Raw genomic sequence first — 14095 nt, forward strand, 5'->3', positions numbered from 1 at the left:
CTTTATCTTTTATTTGTTATGTTTTGTATTTCTTGAGCTTTGCATTTTCTTCACTTTTTTTTCTTCTTTTCTGGAGAGGACTGGTATTCTCCTACCGGCCACTCCATCACGTGACTCCTCCCTTTTGGCTTTTTTTTAATGTCTCTTCTGTCTGATACTCTCCATGAACCTTTGTTCTCACAATTTCCTCTTTGGATGTCACTATGCTGTAAATCCAAGAGTTCTGCTAAATCTATAATCAATTTCCACCGATCCTTTCATTGTCAATGTCTATGTATTCAAGACAGGCTGCTGTTAGTTCAGTTGCTCGATTTGTAACCCCTTGTTTTTCTCCTGTGGTGCCACATGATGAAATGAAGTCTCATTCTTTTAAACTCTGACCTCCCTCTTCATTCCAATGACAGTGAACTTGCTGTGGATCCTAGGCACAGGTGCTCCTTTATTTCCACAAAATAGTTTTTAATTAAATGAGGCTTTTATTTATTTTTCATTCTCTGCTCTTTCATTCAATGTCTTTCATGCTGAATTTTAACCACTGCTGCATATAAATTATCCACATCCTATTGAGTTTCACATGCAAAATTATAGAAGTATCACAGTGTAATAACACATGATTTATATATCATGCGTTGTAATCCCTCTTGTGTGCAATCACAGGACAAGGTGGGATCAATTAAGAGCTAGATCATTCTGGGGGATTGGAGGCAATTAGAGCTGTGACGTTTCAATGAAATGACTTTTAATTTAATTTAGAGATAGAGCACAGTAACAGGCCCTTCTGGCTCACAAGCCTGAATGTCCAATTACACCCTTGTGATCAATCAACCTACAAACCTCTTGCGTCTCTTGAATGTGGGCAGAAACCAGAGCATTTGGAAAAAAACCCCACATTGTCCTGGAGAGAATGTACAACTATTTTGCGCATACTGCAGGATTCAAACGCAGGTTGCTGGTACAGTAATAGCTGTACGGCTCCTAGAACGCTTCCACCAGCGTTGTCTCCGCTCCATCCTCAACATCCATTGGAGCGCTTACATCCCTAACGTCGAAGTACTCGAGATGGCAGAGGTCGACAGCATCGAGTCCACGCTGCTGAAGATCCAGCTGCGCTGGATGCGTCACGTCTCCAGAATGGAGGACCATCGCCTTCCCAAGATCATGTTATATGGCGAGCTCTCCACTGGCCACCGTGACAGAGGTGCACCAAAGAAAAGGTACAAGGACTGCCTAAAGAAATCTCTTGGTGCCTGCCACATTGACCACCGCCAGTGGGCTGATCTCGCCTCAAACCATGCATCTTGGCGCCTCACAGTTCGGCGGGCAGCAACCTCCTTTGAAGAAGACCGCAGAGCCCACCTCACTGTCAAAAGGCAAAGGAGGAAAAACCCAACACCCAACCCCAACCAACCAATTTTCCCCTGCAACCGCTGCAACCGTGTCTGCCTGTCCCGCATCGGACTTGTCAGCCACAAACGAGCTTGCAGCAGACGTGGACATTACCCCTCCATAAATCTTCGTCCGCGAAGCGAAGCCAAAGAAAAATAGCTCTTTTATAGTCTTCTTTGTAACAGTGCCTAAAGTATATTGCCATTTATGAAGAATTTAAGAAATAGAATTAGCAGTAAACCATTGTGGACCCCCCCCCCCCCCCCCTTGCCTGCTGTACCATTGAAAAAAGACCATGAGCATTCTTTTATTCAGTGCCATTATCCTGGACTGTATAGTTTGTTTAATTTTAAAATAAAAGAATTTTGTACAGTATAGAAACAGATACATTTAAATTGCATTCAATTGTTATTTTACTGATGTACAGTAAAACCCTGGTTATTGGAATTCAAACAACCAGTAGCCTCAAGCAATTAGCAAAAAAAACATGGAAAATAAATAGGTTAAAAAAAATGGACGTTTAAAATTGGCGCACCTCACTGTTAGTTCACCAATCACATGACATGCAATGTCAAGCAGCCGGAAAATTCACTAATCCAGCATCTACCAGTCCACATAGGTGCTGGATATCAGGGGTTTTGCTGTATTAATGTTAATTTTTAAAAGGCTTCCTGTGGCTTTGCATTTTGTTTATGAAATGGTCAGAGAATGTATAGACATGAGTAGTTTCTCTGCCTTTCATACATTGCCTCCATGCACTAGAAGAACTTAACTAGATTTTAAAAAAAAGTTGTATGTGACTTCCCCTTAGACAGTTGGGCTCCATTTGAAGACTGGGTGTGCTGGGAACTATTGATGATTGACAGAAGTTTTTGAGTAAGCACGGTTAACTTGTTTCATAATTCTCTTCCTCTGTGTGATTTAAAGGAACTGTTGTGGTTTTTCTGACCAGCCGATATATAAAAGAACTAGTACAAATATACACATCAAATGCATTAACTTGGTGTCTAAGTTTTGCACACTTTATAATGATGAGACTGTAGGTGACCAGTACTAGCTGAATCATCTCATTTTTTTTCTCCCCACAGCCCCCTCTCCCATGCCTCCCTCTTTATGCTCTTTTCTCCCCTCTCTTTTATTATTTTTTCTCTCAAATCATTTACCATTTTTCTTTGGCACTGGACAAAGTAAATGAAAATCACACATAAAGCAGGGGATATTTCGATCAGGACTTCAGCACACACTTTGGTTTCCATGTTCAAGACATGTAATTTGTTAGTGTAGAATACATTCTGGTATGAATGTTATAGCTGAACGATATAGTAATTTACAATGTAAGTCAAGTCAGCTTTATTTATCGTTCATACCATGCTCACATAGTAAAGATGAGATAGCGTTTCTCCAGGACCAGGGAGCATATTTACATAAATGTAAGTTAGAATAAAAGTTGAACACATTAAAATATTGAGATGTATACAGTAGGAGTCCACAGTACCTTATCCACAAATGTTCTGGGAATTCAGGAGTCTGATGGCTTGGGGAAGAAAACTGTTGCCCAATCTGGACATAAGGGCCCAATTGCTGCAGTATCTACTACCAGATGGCAGATGGCAGAACAGTTTACATGAGGGGTGTGGAGTGCCTCACAATGTTTATTGCATTTATGATTCTACTATTCTATGATTCTATGACTTCACTATCCTCTGCAAGATCTTGTGGTCCAAGGAGGTACAGCTTCCAAACCAGGCGGTGATGTAGTTGCACATGTTGCTCTTGATACATCCTCAGTAGAATGTAATGAGGATGGAGGGTAGGAGGTGAACTTTCCTCAGCCTTTGAAGGAAGTAGAGGCGCTGTTGGGCTTTCTTGGCTATGGAGCTTGTGCTAAGGGAGCAGGTGAGATTCTCTGCCAAGTGCACTCTAAGTAACTTGACACTCTTGATGACCTCAACGGTGGAGCCATCAATGGTCAGCGGAGCATGGTCCCCATAGGCTCTCCTGAAGTCGAAAACCATCTCTTTTGTTTTATTAATGTTCAGATACAGGTTATTGGCTCTGCACCAGTCCATTAGTGACTGCACCTCATCTCTGTATACTGACTCGTCATTCTTACTGATCACGCCCACCATGGTCATGTCATCAGTGAACTTGATGATGAGGTATGAACTGTGTGTAGCTCCACAGTCATGGGTCAGCAGAGTGAACAGCAGTGAACTAAGCATGCAGCCCTGGGGGCCCCTGTGCTCAGTGTGATGGTCTTGTAGATGTTGTAACTGATCCGGACTGCCTGAGGTCTCCCCGATGCATAAGCATTGCAGAACACATGGTAAAACCAAAGTATATTTACCCCTCCATAAATCTTCATCCGCGAAGCCAAGCCAAAGAAGATCATCAGTGTGAAGTTTAAATCGAATTAAAATCTGCAATTTAAAAGAAGGAGTTATTGATGACCAGATTGATATTTAAACTCATCAAGTTCATTAACATCTATTAAGGAGGATGTCTTCCAACTTTACTAAGTCTGGTCGTCACCCTGGACGAAACCTCTTCTCGCTGCTACCTTTGGGAAGAAGTCACAAAAGCCTGAAATCCAGTGCCTTCAGGTTCAAGAACAATTTTTTAAAATTGAATAGCAATCAGGCTCTTGAACGTCTGTTTACTACCATCACCATAAACTACTCTGGGAACTTTAAAAAGACCTGTCTGCACAATTGAAAAAGCTACTTTAATTTTCCCTTGTGTATCTCTGAGAGTTTATTTGCCTACCCACCCTTTATATTGATGATCTCTTTCCATATGGGATAAGTTTATGGTTTGTGTATCTAACATAAGGTTTAACTGGAGCAAGTAAAAGTTTTGGAACATTTGTACATTATCTGCCATCAGGAAAGAGGTGTAGGTGCCACAAGACTTGCACCACCAGGTTCAGGAACAGCTGCTACCCCTCCTCTATCAGACTCCTCAACAACAAACTCATTCAGGGACTCGTTTAAGGATTCTTACTTGTACACTTCATTAATTTTTTACTCTCTGCATTGCACAGTCAGTTTGTTTGCATTTGTTATCTGTTTACAGCTCTTTATTTGTTTACATATGTACATGTGTACAGTTTTTTTTACACTACCAATAAGTGGTAATTCTGCCTCTCCTGCAGGGGAAAAGAATCTCAGGGCTGTATGTGCTCTGACTATAAATTTAAATCTACTGTACATGTGACTCCAGATCTTCAGCAATAAGGATGTCTTCCAGAATGCGCCAGGAAGTAATTCTGTTCAGGGAAATTATGGATGAGAAATAATGCTGACTTTGTCAGTGATGTCTGCATCCTAAAAATGAATTTAAAAATCTCTTAAGAAAATAAGTAATATCCAATTTAAGAATGGAAATGAATTTTTAATAGTGAAAAGAAACACAGAGAATTATGTTTCAGAAACAGGAACTTTGCATTTTAATAGATGAAAGTTAATCACACAAAATACTGACAAATATTGGACAAACACTGGCACCCAATTCTTTCAGTTTATATAAAATGTTGTTTTTTAATGCACAAATCCTTGTTACCAAGACTCATGCACAGACAGGGAAGAATTGTAAATTATACACATTAGAGCCCAGAAAAGAAGTAATGCCATCAAACTAAGGCAGGAAGAAAGCTTCCAAGCAAAAACAGTTGCAGCAAAAGCTTGTTATCTCTTGACCGGTTCTGAGCCTTGATCGGTCTCTGAACAATTGGGGAACAAAACACCAAAACTACTTAACAATGGAGAATGCTAGTAGTTTGGAAATTGTGCTGTTTATAAAAGAATCAAATTTGCCAAATTTATTGTGGGATTTATAGGTTTCAATTATGTGTTATATTTCATAATCCTGATGGGTTTTTATTCATTAATTAAGTTAATAGTGACACTTATATAGAATGAAATTGGTGAAAGAGGTGGGAATGGATGGCGATTCATAAATTGGACCAAAACCCGACTATGATACCTCCTAAATCTATACAGAATTACTAGTGATATTATAAAATATTGATCATGAGTGAGATTAGTTCACCAGCTTTGTTTGCGTTAGTGATTGAACCTTTAGCACAGCTGATAAGACAAAATACACAGATACAAGGTATGGAAGTTTTAGATGAGGAGTATAAAATTAATTTATTTGCTGATGACGTTTTGGTGTATTTAATAAACCCAGCTCAGTCACTTTTGCATTTGAAGGAATGTTTAATACAATATGGACGTCTTTCTGGGTATAAAGTTAATTGGGAAAAAAGTGAAATATTACCGGTAAGTGAAGGAGATTATTCAGTTTATAAGAATATTATTAATTTGAAGTGGACTGATCGAATTAAATATTTGGGTATAATTTTGAGTGTTAATTATCAATCTTTCTATAAATTAAGTTATGTTCTGTAAATGAAAAAAATTAAAACTGATTTGATTAAATGGAAAGATTTACCTATTAATTTAATGGGTAGGATAAATACAATTAAGATGAATATCTTTCCGCGTATACAATATTTATTTCAATTTACTTGATAATATTTTTTTTCGAGATTTGAATAAAATGGTTAGGGAGTTTTTATGGAGGGGTAAATTTTCGAGAGTAGCTTTGAAATAAATTAACTTGGAAATATGAGTTAGGGGGACTATGTTTACCACATTTTCAAAATTATTATGAAGCAGCCCAACTTAAATTTATTAGTTCATTGATGGATTTGGTACGGCCTCCTAGTTGGGCTAAAATTGAGATGGCAAGTATTTCTGAATTTGAAATACATCAATTTTTGTTTAGATGGAATATAAATTTGTTACAACAATATAATGTGCCTAGACTAAAACATTTAATGAAGTTCTGGATAAATAAAAATTAAATGACAGGCTCTAGGGGTAAATTATCGGCTTTGACTCTGTTGTATAATAATCAACTTATTTCTTTTTCAATACATAATCGAAGTTTATTGCATTGGAGATTTAAAGGTGTGAAAAATTTGGGAGATTCTTTTAAAGAGGGTAAATTTTTATCTTTTAATCAGATGAGGGAAGGTTTTGGTATTGATAAGAACTCTTTGTTTCTTTATCAAATTCAATCTTTGGTAAAATGTATGTTTGGTACAGATATGATTTTACCTGAAATGACTAAATTTGAGACTTTTCTTATGAAGGTACCAGAGAAGGATTATATTTCATCTATGTACCAAATATTACAGGATGGTATGGATAAAAAGGGTTGGGATAGATCTAAAAGTAAATGGGAAGCGGATACTGGTTTTATTTTTTCCGAAGATGATTGGTTTGATATCTGTTGTGATAGTGTAACTAGATTGATAAATGCACGTTATGCAATGATTAATTACAATTTTTTAATATCAATTATATTTAACACCTGAAAAATTAAAAAAGTATGGTTTTCGTGAATCAGATTTGTGTTTTAGATGTGGTGATACGGTTGGAACTTTTTTTTTCATGCTGTTTGGTCATGTATACAATACAATCTATACAATCTTTTTGGAAGAAAATTCAATCATTTTTAGAATATCTGTATAAGATTAAAATAGTTTTAGATCCAACAGTATTTTTATTGGATAGTTTGCAACCTCTGAAAGGCTTGGGATTAGATACATTTCAGCTTGCTTTTGTATATTTAGCTTTATCCGTAGCAAAAAAATGTATTGCTAATACATGGAAAGATACAAATATGATTGATATTAATAGATGGCATAATGAGATGAAATATTGTTTAATAATGGAAAAAATTACATATGTTTTGCATGATAATTATAATTTTTTAATTAATAAGTGGTTGTTATATTCAGAATATTTACATTTCAATTTATATTGATTAGTTCTTAATATGTATATTTAATTTTTCTTTAATATTCTCTCTTTAGGAGAGTTGGCTGAAGGGGGGAGGATTCTTTTCTTTTCTTTTTTGTCTATAAAAAAACGTTCATGTTTATGGTTAGTTGTTGCATATGTCATATATTATTTGTTTTTTGAACGAATAAATAAAGTTTAAAAAAAAAGAGTGAGATTAGTAGGATAGTTCACAGAACATTAAAGGAAGCGTCAATTTTATTTATGGTATCATTCAAATTCATAATAAACCGATGACAGTAACTTCTGTGTGCATACTTTGTTTCATAGCTGTATATTTTGGAATCTAAAACACAAGTCTGAATGATGCCTGCACGTTGAATGTGGGAAAACAAATCTGTAGTTGAGTGAGGATGTGAGAAAAAAGAAAGTGGAACTGGAAACTTGTATTTAAGGGCAATCAGGACAGTGATATTACTGGGCTAGTAATTCAGAGGACTACAAATAAAAGGGCAAAACCAGAACTTAAAAAACAAATATAGGTTATGGTCACATGTACCTTTGATCAGAACTAGAAAAGAGAGTAAACCAAGTTTTTGCAGCATCCATCGGAAGTAAAGGGTATCCAATGTTTTGGGCCTGGGCCCTTCATCAGGAAAAAGCAAAAACAGATGGGCGCTTGAATAAAAAGGTGAGGGGAGAGGTGGGAGGAAGGCGTAAGGGAGAAGGGCAGGCTAACAGGTGGGAGGGGAGAACAGAAAAAAAGAAGTGTAGCTCTCTATCAGAAGAGAGAAGGGAAGGGGCGGGAAGCTGGAAGAAAAGAGGCAGAGGGATGGGGAAGAGAGTGACTCGAGAGAAGGGGGTGAGGGGTTAATGCCATCTGGTTGGAGAGTGCCGGACAAAATACAAAGTGATGTTCCCCCAATTTGCAGCTAGCCTTGGTTTGTCATTGTCGGTGAGGGAATAGTGTGTGGAATTGAAATGGGTGGCCATTGGGATGACCTTGCTGTTGCGAGGTTTGTTGCCCTTTACTTCTTATGGATGCTGTATGACCTGCTGAGTTTCTCCAGCATGTTTGTGTATTGCACTCAACCCCACATATGCAAACCTTCTTGTTTAACTGTAAACAAAGATTTTTATGAGTTGTAGAGAAGGGAGGGATGGTGAGAACAAAGTAAATGTTTGTGATGGGATGGAGATCAAGATTATCCAGGTGACAATGTTTTCAAAGTCATTTAGTTAATTGATAAATGATTTTAGTGAGAAACCAAAAAAAGCATGCTGGAATTGAGATGCAGAACAAAGCAGTTGCTGGAAGTCCATGGACATCTGTGCAGATTAAATGGTTCCATAATGTAGAAGAGACCACATCAGGAGCACCAATTGTAATACAGGTGGGTTGGAAGAAATGCAGATGTTAGTGTTACTCTGGGGCTGTCATGGTTAAATAGTTGGCAGGATGTGCAGGCTTAATGTCTGGGAACAATGCTTCTGAAGGTTATTTAACATATGAACATTGAATGATTGAGAATCTCATCAGCTGAATGTAATTATTTTTAAAAAGCTTAAGTTTATTTGTTACAAGATACCAAGAACAGCTAGAAGGGTTCTTCTGCAAACAAATAAACAAACATTACACACAGCCATGTATAGAGCACAATTTCCAGAGTAGAGAATTACAATAAAAAGGAAGATCAATTAGCACTAAGCAAGGGCAGTGGTAGCTCTCTAATAGAAGAGAGAAGGGAAGGGGCGGGAAGCTGGAGGAAAGGGGCTGAGGGATGGGGAAGAGAGAGACTAGAAAGAGGGAGTTAATGCCATCTGGTTGGAGGGTGCCCAACAAACCCAAGACAACTTATCTACAAGAACAATGTTCCATTCCTCAATTCTTTTTGTTATTATTGAATTTTTATCTCCCAGTATATATCTCAATTTATTTTGAAAGCAAGAATTACATCTCTTTGAGCTACCCTTTCAGACAACAAATTCAAGACAGATCAACCAGAAATAATGTTTCTGCCATTGTTGTATTTAGTTCTTTTGGAAATCAGTTTAAACCTATGTCCTCTAGTCCTAATTTTTTCACCATTGGGAACAATTTATCATATTTCACTTTATCTATACCCTTTGGATTGTTAAGACATCTATTAAAACACATTTCAAGAAGAACTATCTCAGCCTCTCTTCTCTGAACATATAACCAAAGATTCCCCCCCCCCCCCCTCATAATCCTTTTCTGTGTTGCTTCTTGGGTCATTGCATTCTTTTTCTGATTGAAATTGGGCACAGTATTCGTCTAGCCCACGCATGTCAAACTCGCGATATAATTATATTTGGCCCGCAAGATCATATTAAATATACATTAGAGTTGGCCCGCTGGCCGCCGTGCCAGTATAGCGCATGCACACTGAAGGTGAAAATGAAGACGCCGGAGGTGAGGAGGGATCTCATAGTCCCGAATCCCGGGGATCGGAGCGCTGCACTCAGCCCGCCCGGCTCCCGGACACACAGACGCGGCTGGAGTTGGGGACCATCCTCGCTGGGTCTGCGCTTCAGCGGCGACGCCGGACCGAACGTCTCGTTGGCGATGCCTTCCCCCTCGCTCCGTGCGCGGCGGACCCTGCCTCCCGCTCCTTTTGTTGGAGACGAGCCCGGCGCTGTGAGATCGCAGTTTAATCCCTCTCCAACCATGGGAAGGGGGTGGGAGCAACGCGCTCTTCTCAGCCAATTCCTCCACCGCCCCTGACGCCGGTGTTTCAACGGGGGGTTCGGGTGCCTTCGTCAGGCGACCGACCTGTTGGTCCAAGACAAGGGGAGAGCGTACAAACTCCACACAGACAGCACCTGAACTCGGGTGAACGTGGAGCTGCGACCCCACATTCCACATCAGGACTGTGTGTAAGATTGGGAGCAGTGAGACGGAAGCTTATTTTGTTCCTGTGATTTAAGCCTTTCTTGGGGTGGGGGGGGGGGTCCTTCTCTGACCACTTGCCTAACAATTAACCTAATCAGATGTGGAGTTACCACAATACAACAGTTCTCAACCTTTTTCTTTCCACTCGCGTCCCTGTGCCATTGGTGCTCTGTGATTAGTAAGGGATTGCTTAAGGTGGTCTGTGGGTGAAAAGAAAAAGTTTGAAGACTACTGCTTTAATCATCCCTCATTGACTCGTCACGTGCACGGTTTCAGAACTCCAAAGGAAATGGGCCAATGACAATGACAATGAAAGAGTTTATCCAAAACTATTATTACATTTATTTTAATAAGAAAAAGTTTAACATTACATATTTTGAAAGAAGAGAAAACATGCAGATGTTGTTGAAAATTTTCAATAAATATTTAGTTCGGCCCTTAACTTAGTCCAAGTTTTTAATTTTGGCCTTCCGTGAATTTGAGTTTGACACCCCTGGTCTAGCCCAAGAACCATAGTTTTCTAGAGGTTAAGTGTAACATTTTATGTTTTGTCATCAGTTATAAAAGTTTCAAAGCTCAGATTTATTGTCAGAGTCTATACATTGACATCACCAACAACCTTGAGATTCTTTTTCCTTTGGGTGAGATAGAATTACCACACATTGGTCGTGCAAAAAACTGTACTCAAGAAGATGCAAACATGGATACAAATAAAGAAATGTAAACAAACTGTGCAACACAGAGAGAAAAAAAATTCAGTGCAAAAGTGAGAGTCCTTAAATAAGTCTCTGATTGATTTTGTTATTGAAGTGTCTGATGGTGGAGGGGTAGTAGCTGTTCCTGAGTCAGGTGGTGAAAGTCTTGAGGTACCTATACCTCTTTTCTGATGGTTGAGGTGAGAACAGAGCATGTACTGGGTGGTATGGATCCTTGATGATTGCTGCTGTATTCCCTGTAGATGTTCTCACTGGTGGGAAAAGTTTTGCCTGTGATGTTCATGGATATTGGTGATCCCATACCAGACCGTGATGCAGCTGGTCAGCACACTTTCCACCATACATCTGTAGAAATTTGCCGGGTTTCCGATGTCATACCAAATCTCCGCAAGCTCCTGAGGAAGTAGAGGTACTGACAGGCTTTCTTCATGATGCCATTAGTGTGTTGGGTCCAGGGAAGATCCTCTGAGATAGTGACTCCCAAGAACTTAAATTTGCTCACCCTCTCCACCTCTGATCCCTCCAACGATCACTGGATCATACACCTCTGGTTTTCCCTTCCTGAAGCAATCATCTCCTTGGTTTTGGTGACATTGAGTGTGAGGTTATTCTTGGTGCACCATTCAGCCAAGTTTTCAATCTCCCTCTTGTATGCTGACTCATCACCCCTTTTCATACAACCTTTTTTTAGTTGCTTTCTAAGTCAGTCCTGCCACCTTTCTGTGGTAAAACTGTAAGTAATGCACATCAAAGGTTAAATAATGTACCAGACTAGAATGGTACAATACAATTTCTTACACCATTTATACCTCACAACACAAAAATTTCATAAAGGAAAACCAAGGATATCAGAAATGTACTTTAGGTTTGGGTATAAGTTCGTACTTTTATACACTCCACATGGACCTGGGCGAAGGTGAGACCATTTTGGCTTGAATTATCTAATATATTGACTAGGATTATGGGGGCAGATCCTGCTGGACCCAGAGTTGTATTTATTGGGAAACCTGCCCAACCATTTGACTAATGTTTGATTAAAACTAGCCGGAGACTAAATCACTCCGATGAACCGATAACATGAAGTTGGTGTTGTGCTAACATTAGAATATCAGTGGCCAATCTTAGAGGATCTTAAAGCCCCAAGGAAAGAGAAAGCAAGCTATAAAGGGCTACAATGGTTGTGAAGTTGTGAAATGCACTCTGCGATTGTGAGTTTTATGAGAAGAATGGCTTAGTTTTTCTTATTGGCAATGTTTACGTTTGATTACTTTTTACGTTTGATTACTTTTTTGGGCTGGACCATAAGATGTAGCAGCAAAATTAGATCATTCTGCCCATCAAGTCTGCTCTGCCACTCAAATCATGGCTGATGTACTATTTCTCTCATCCCCATTCTCCAGCCTTTACTAATTAATATCCAACTACTACTTTCAATATACCTAATGTCTTGCTCCAATAATAATGTGCTCGTAGAGTTCTTTGTCCTCAGTGGCTGCTACCTGTACTTAGATTGTGGTACAGCAGAGTGAACTATTGTACTGTTTGTAATGTGATTTTTTTTTGACCCACAACCAGAAGATGTGTTTTAGTTCTTTGTCCTTGTGATAGTACAGAATACTATCAGCAATGTATGTATTTGTATATATTTACATATAGTAGCAGTGATTGGCTGAGAGCCGTAGCCACGCCTACTGGCAGGTCATAAAGGGCTGCTCCTAACCAGACCCAGATCAGTCTGGACTGGTCGACCTTGATGTACTACGCTCCAGTTTTTTGCTAATAAAAGCCTTGGTTTGAGTCAACAAGTCTTTGAGTCATTCGACGCACTACAGTCCTCAGTGGCTGCTACCTGTACTTAGACTGTGGTACAGCAGAGTGAACTATTGTACTGTTTATAATGTGATTTTTTTTGACCCACAACCAGAAGATATGATGGACGTAAAATAACAATAACACTTAACAATGCACTATTTTAAGGTTAATTCCATTTATTGAGTTACCTTTTTTGTATGGAATTCATTGAAAGGAAATTGAGCAGGTATGAGATTAAGTATTGACCTCCACTGCTCCTTGATTCTGCTGCCCTCCACGTGACACTCCTGGCTACTGTGAAAATGGAATGGTGTAAAATTTTAGAGCTTAGACAAAGTTATAAAGGTATTTTCAAAATATTCCTGATGTCAGGGCATATGTATCTGTGGGATCTGCTAAAGCACAGTGGATTTTACAAGTACGCAATTTTTGAGTGGACCGGTGAGAAAAAAGAAAATAATTTTAAATATTTATTCTTTACACCATTTACTGTTAGATTTTCATAAAACTGTAGTTTTCATTAGAACGATGAAGGGTAATACACCATTCAGTCAGTTAATAGTTAGAACTGAAGTTGCAGTGAGCTGATTTTTTGGCATCTGTGCGACTAAGGCAAAGGCTTTAAATAAATTAAAATAATTTAAGTGATATATAGTTTCAGTATATTGTGAAGGACATGATGAGAACTTCTTCAGTATTACCAGAGCTCCAACAGCTTCAGCTTGAAATTAATGAACTGGAAACTGATATTTAAACACTGATGGACCATGAGGTGGTGAAGATTAGTTAATTAATCATAATTGGTCAGGCATGAGTTACAGATGGGTGTGACTATAAATTAGGCAGGAGCATTGGAGAAGCCTCATCCCTGCCCTTGTCTTAACAAGAATTGAATTCTTTTAGAGACACATGAGAGACTGCAGATACCAGAATCTGGAGCATCTAACAACCTCCTGAAGGAAATCAGCAGCTTGAGCGAATCTTTGAGAGAAAAGGAATTCGTCGGTTTTCGGGCTGGAACCCTTTATCTAAATGTCAGCACTTTTTTTTCTCCCACTGATGCTGCGTGACCTGCTGAGTTCCACCAGCAGATGATTTGTTGGCTTGAAACTCTTTCAGTTTGCGTGCAATGAAACAGAGATTGTAGGGAGAATGAGTGAGCTGACCACTGCCTGGTGGTACAAGGGGCCTTTCAAACCAAGGAATAAAACCAGTTAGAATAAGCTAGAAAACTGCAGGTGTGAAAAAGTACTGGAGTTGCATATTAGCGCTTAAACAGGAGAAGTAGTCTAGGTAAAAACACAACACTGGAGAAACTCAGCAGGTCAAACTGTCGTTTATATAGCAAAGAAAGATACATAACCAACATTTCAGCTTGCGCCCTTCATCAAGATATGAGCAAAATGTAAGCAGAAACCTGATCAAAATGTTGGGTGGGGGGTGGGGGGTGGGGG

At 38.9% G+C, this 14095-nt stretch overlaps 1 protein-coding gene across 7 annotated transcripts in view; it reads left to right on the forward strand.

Annotated features, from left to right (window-relative positions):
- Positions 1-14095, forward strand: part of eps15l1a (epidermal growth factor receptor pathway substrate 15-like 1a) — a 375808-nt gene that overhangs the window by 209549 nt on the left and 152164 nt on the right. The gene's annotated exons all lie outside the window — the stretch shown is intronic.

Source organism: Narcine bancroftii, chromosome 3 (assembly GCF_036971445.1).
Source record: "Narcine bancroftii isolate sNarBan1 chromosome 3, sNarBan1.hap1, whole genome shotgun sequence".
Taxonomy (NCBI): domain Eukaryota; kingdom Metazoa; phylum Chordata; class Chondrichthyes; order Torpediniformes; family Narcinidae; genus Narcine; species Narcine bancroftii.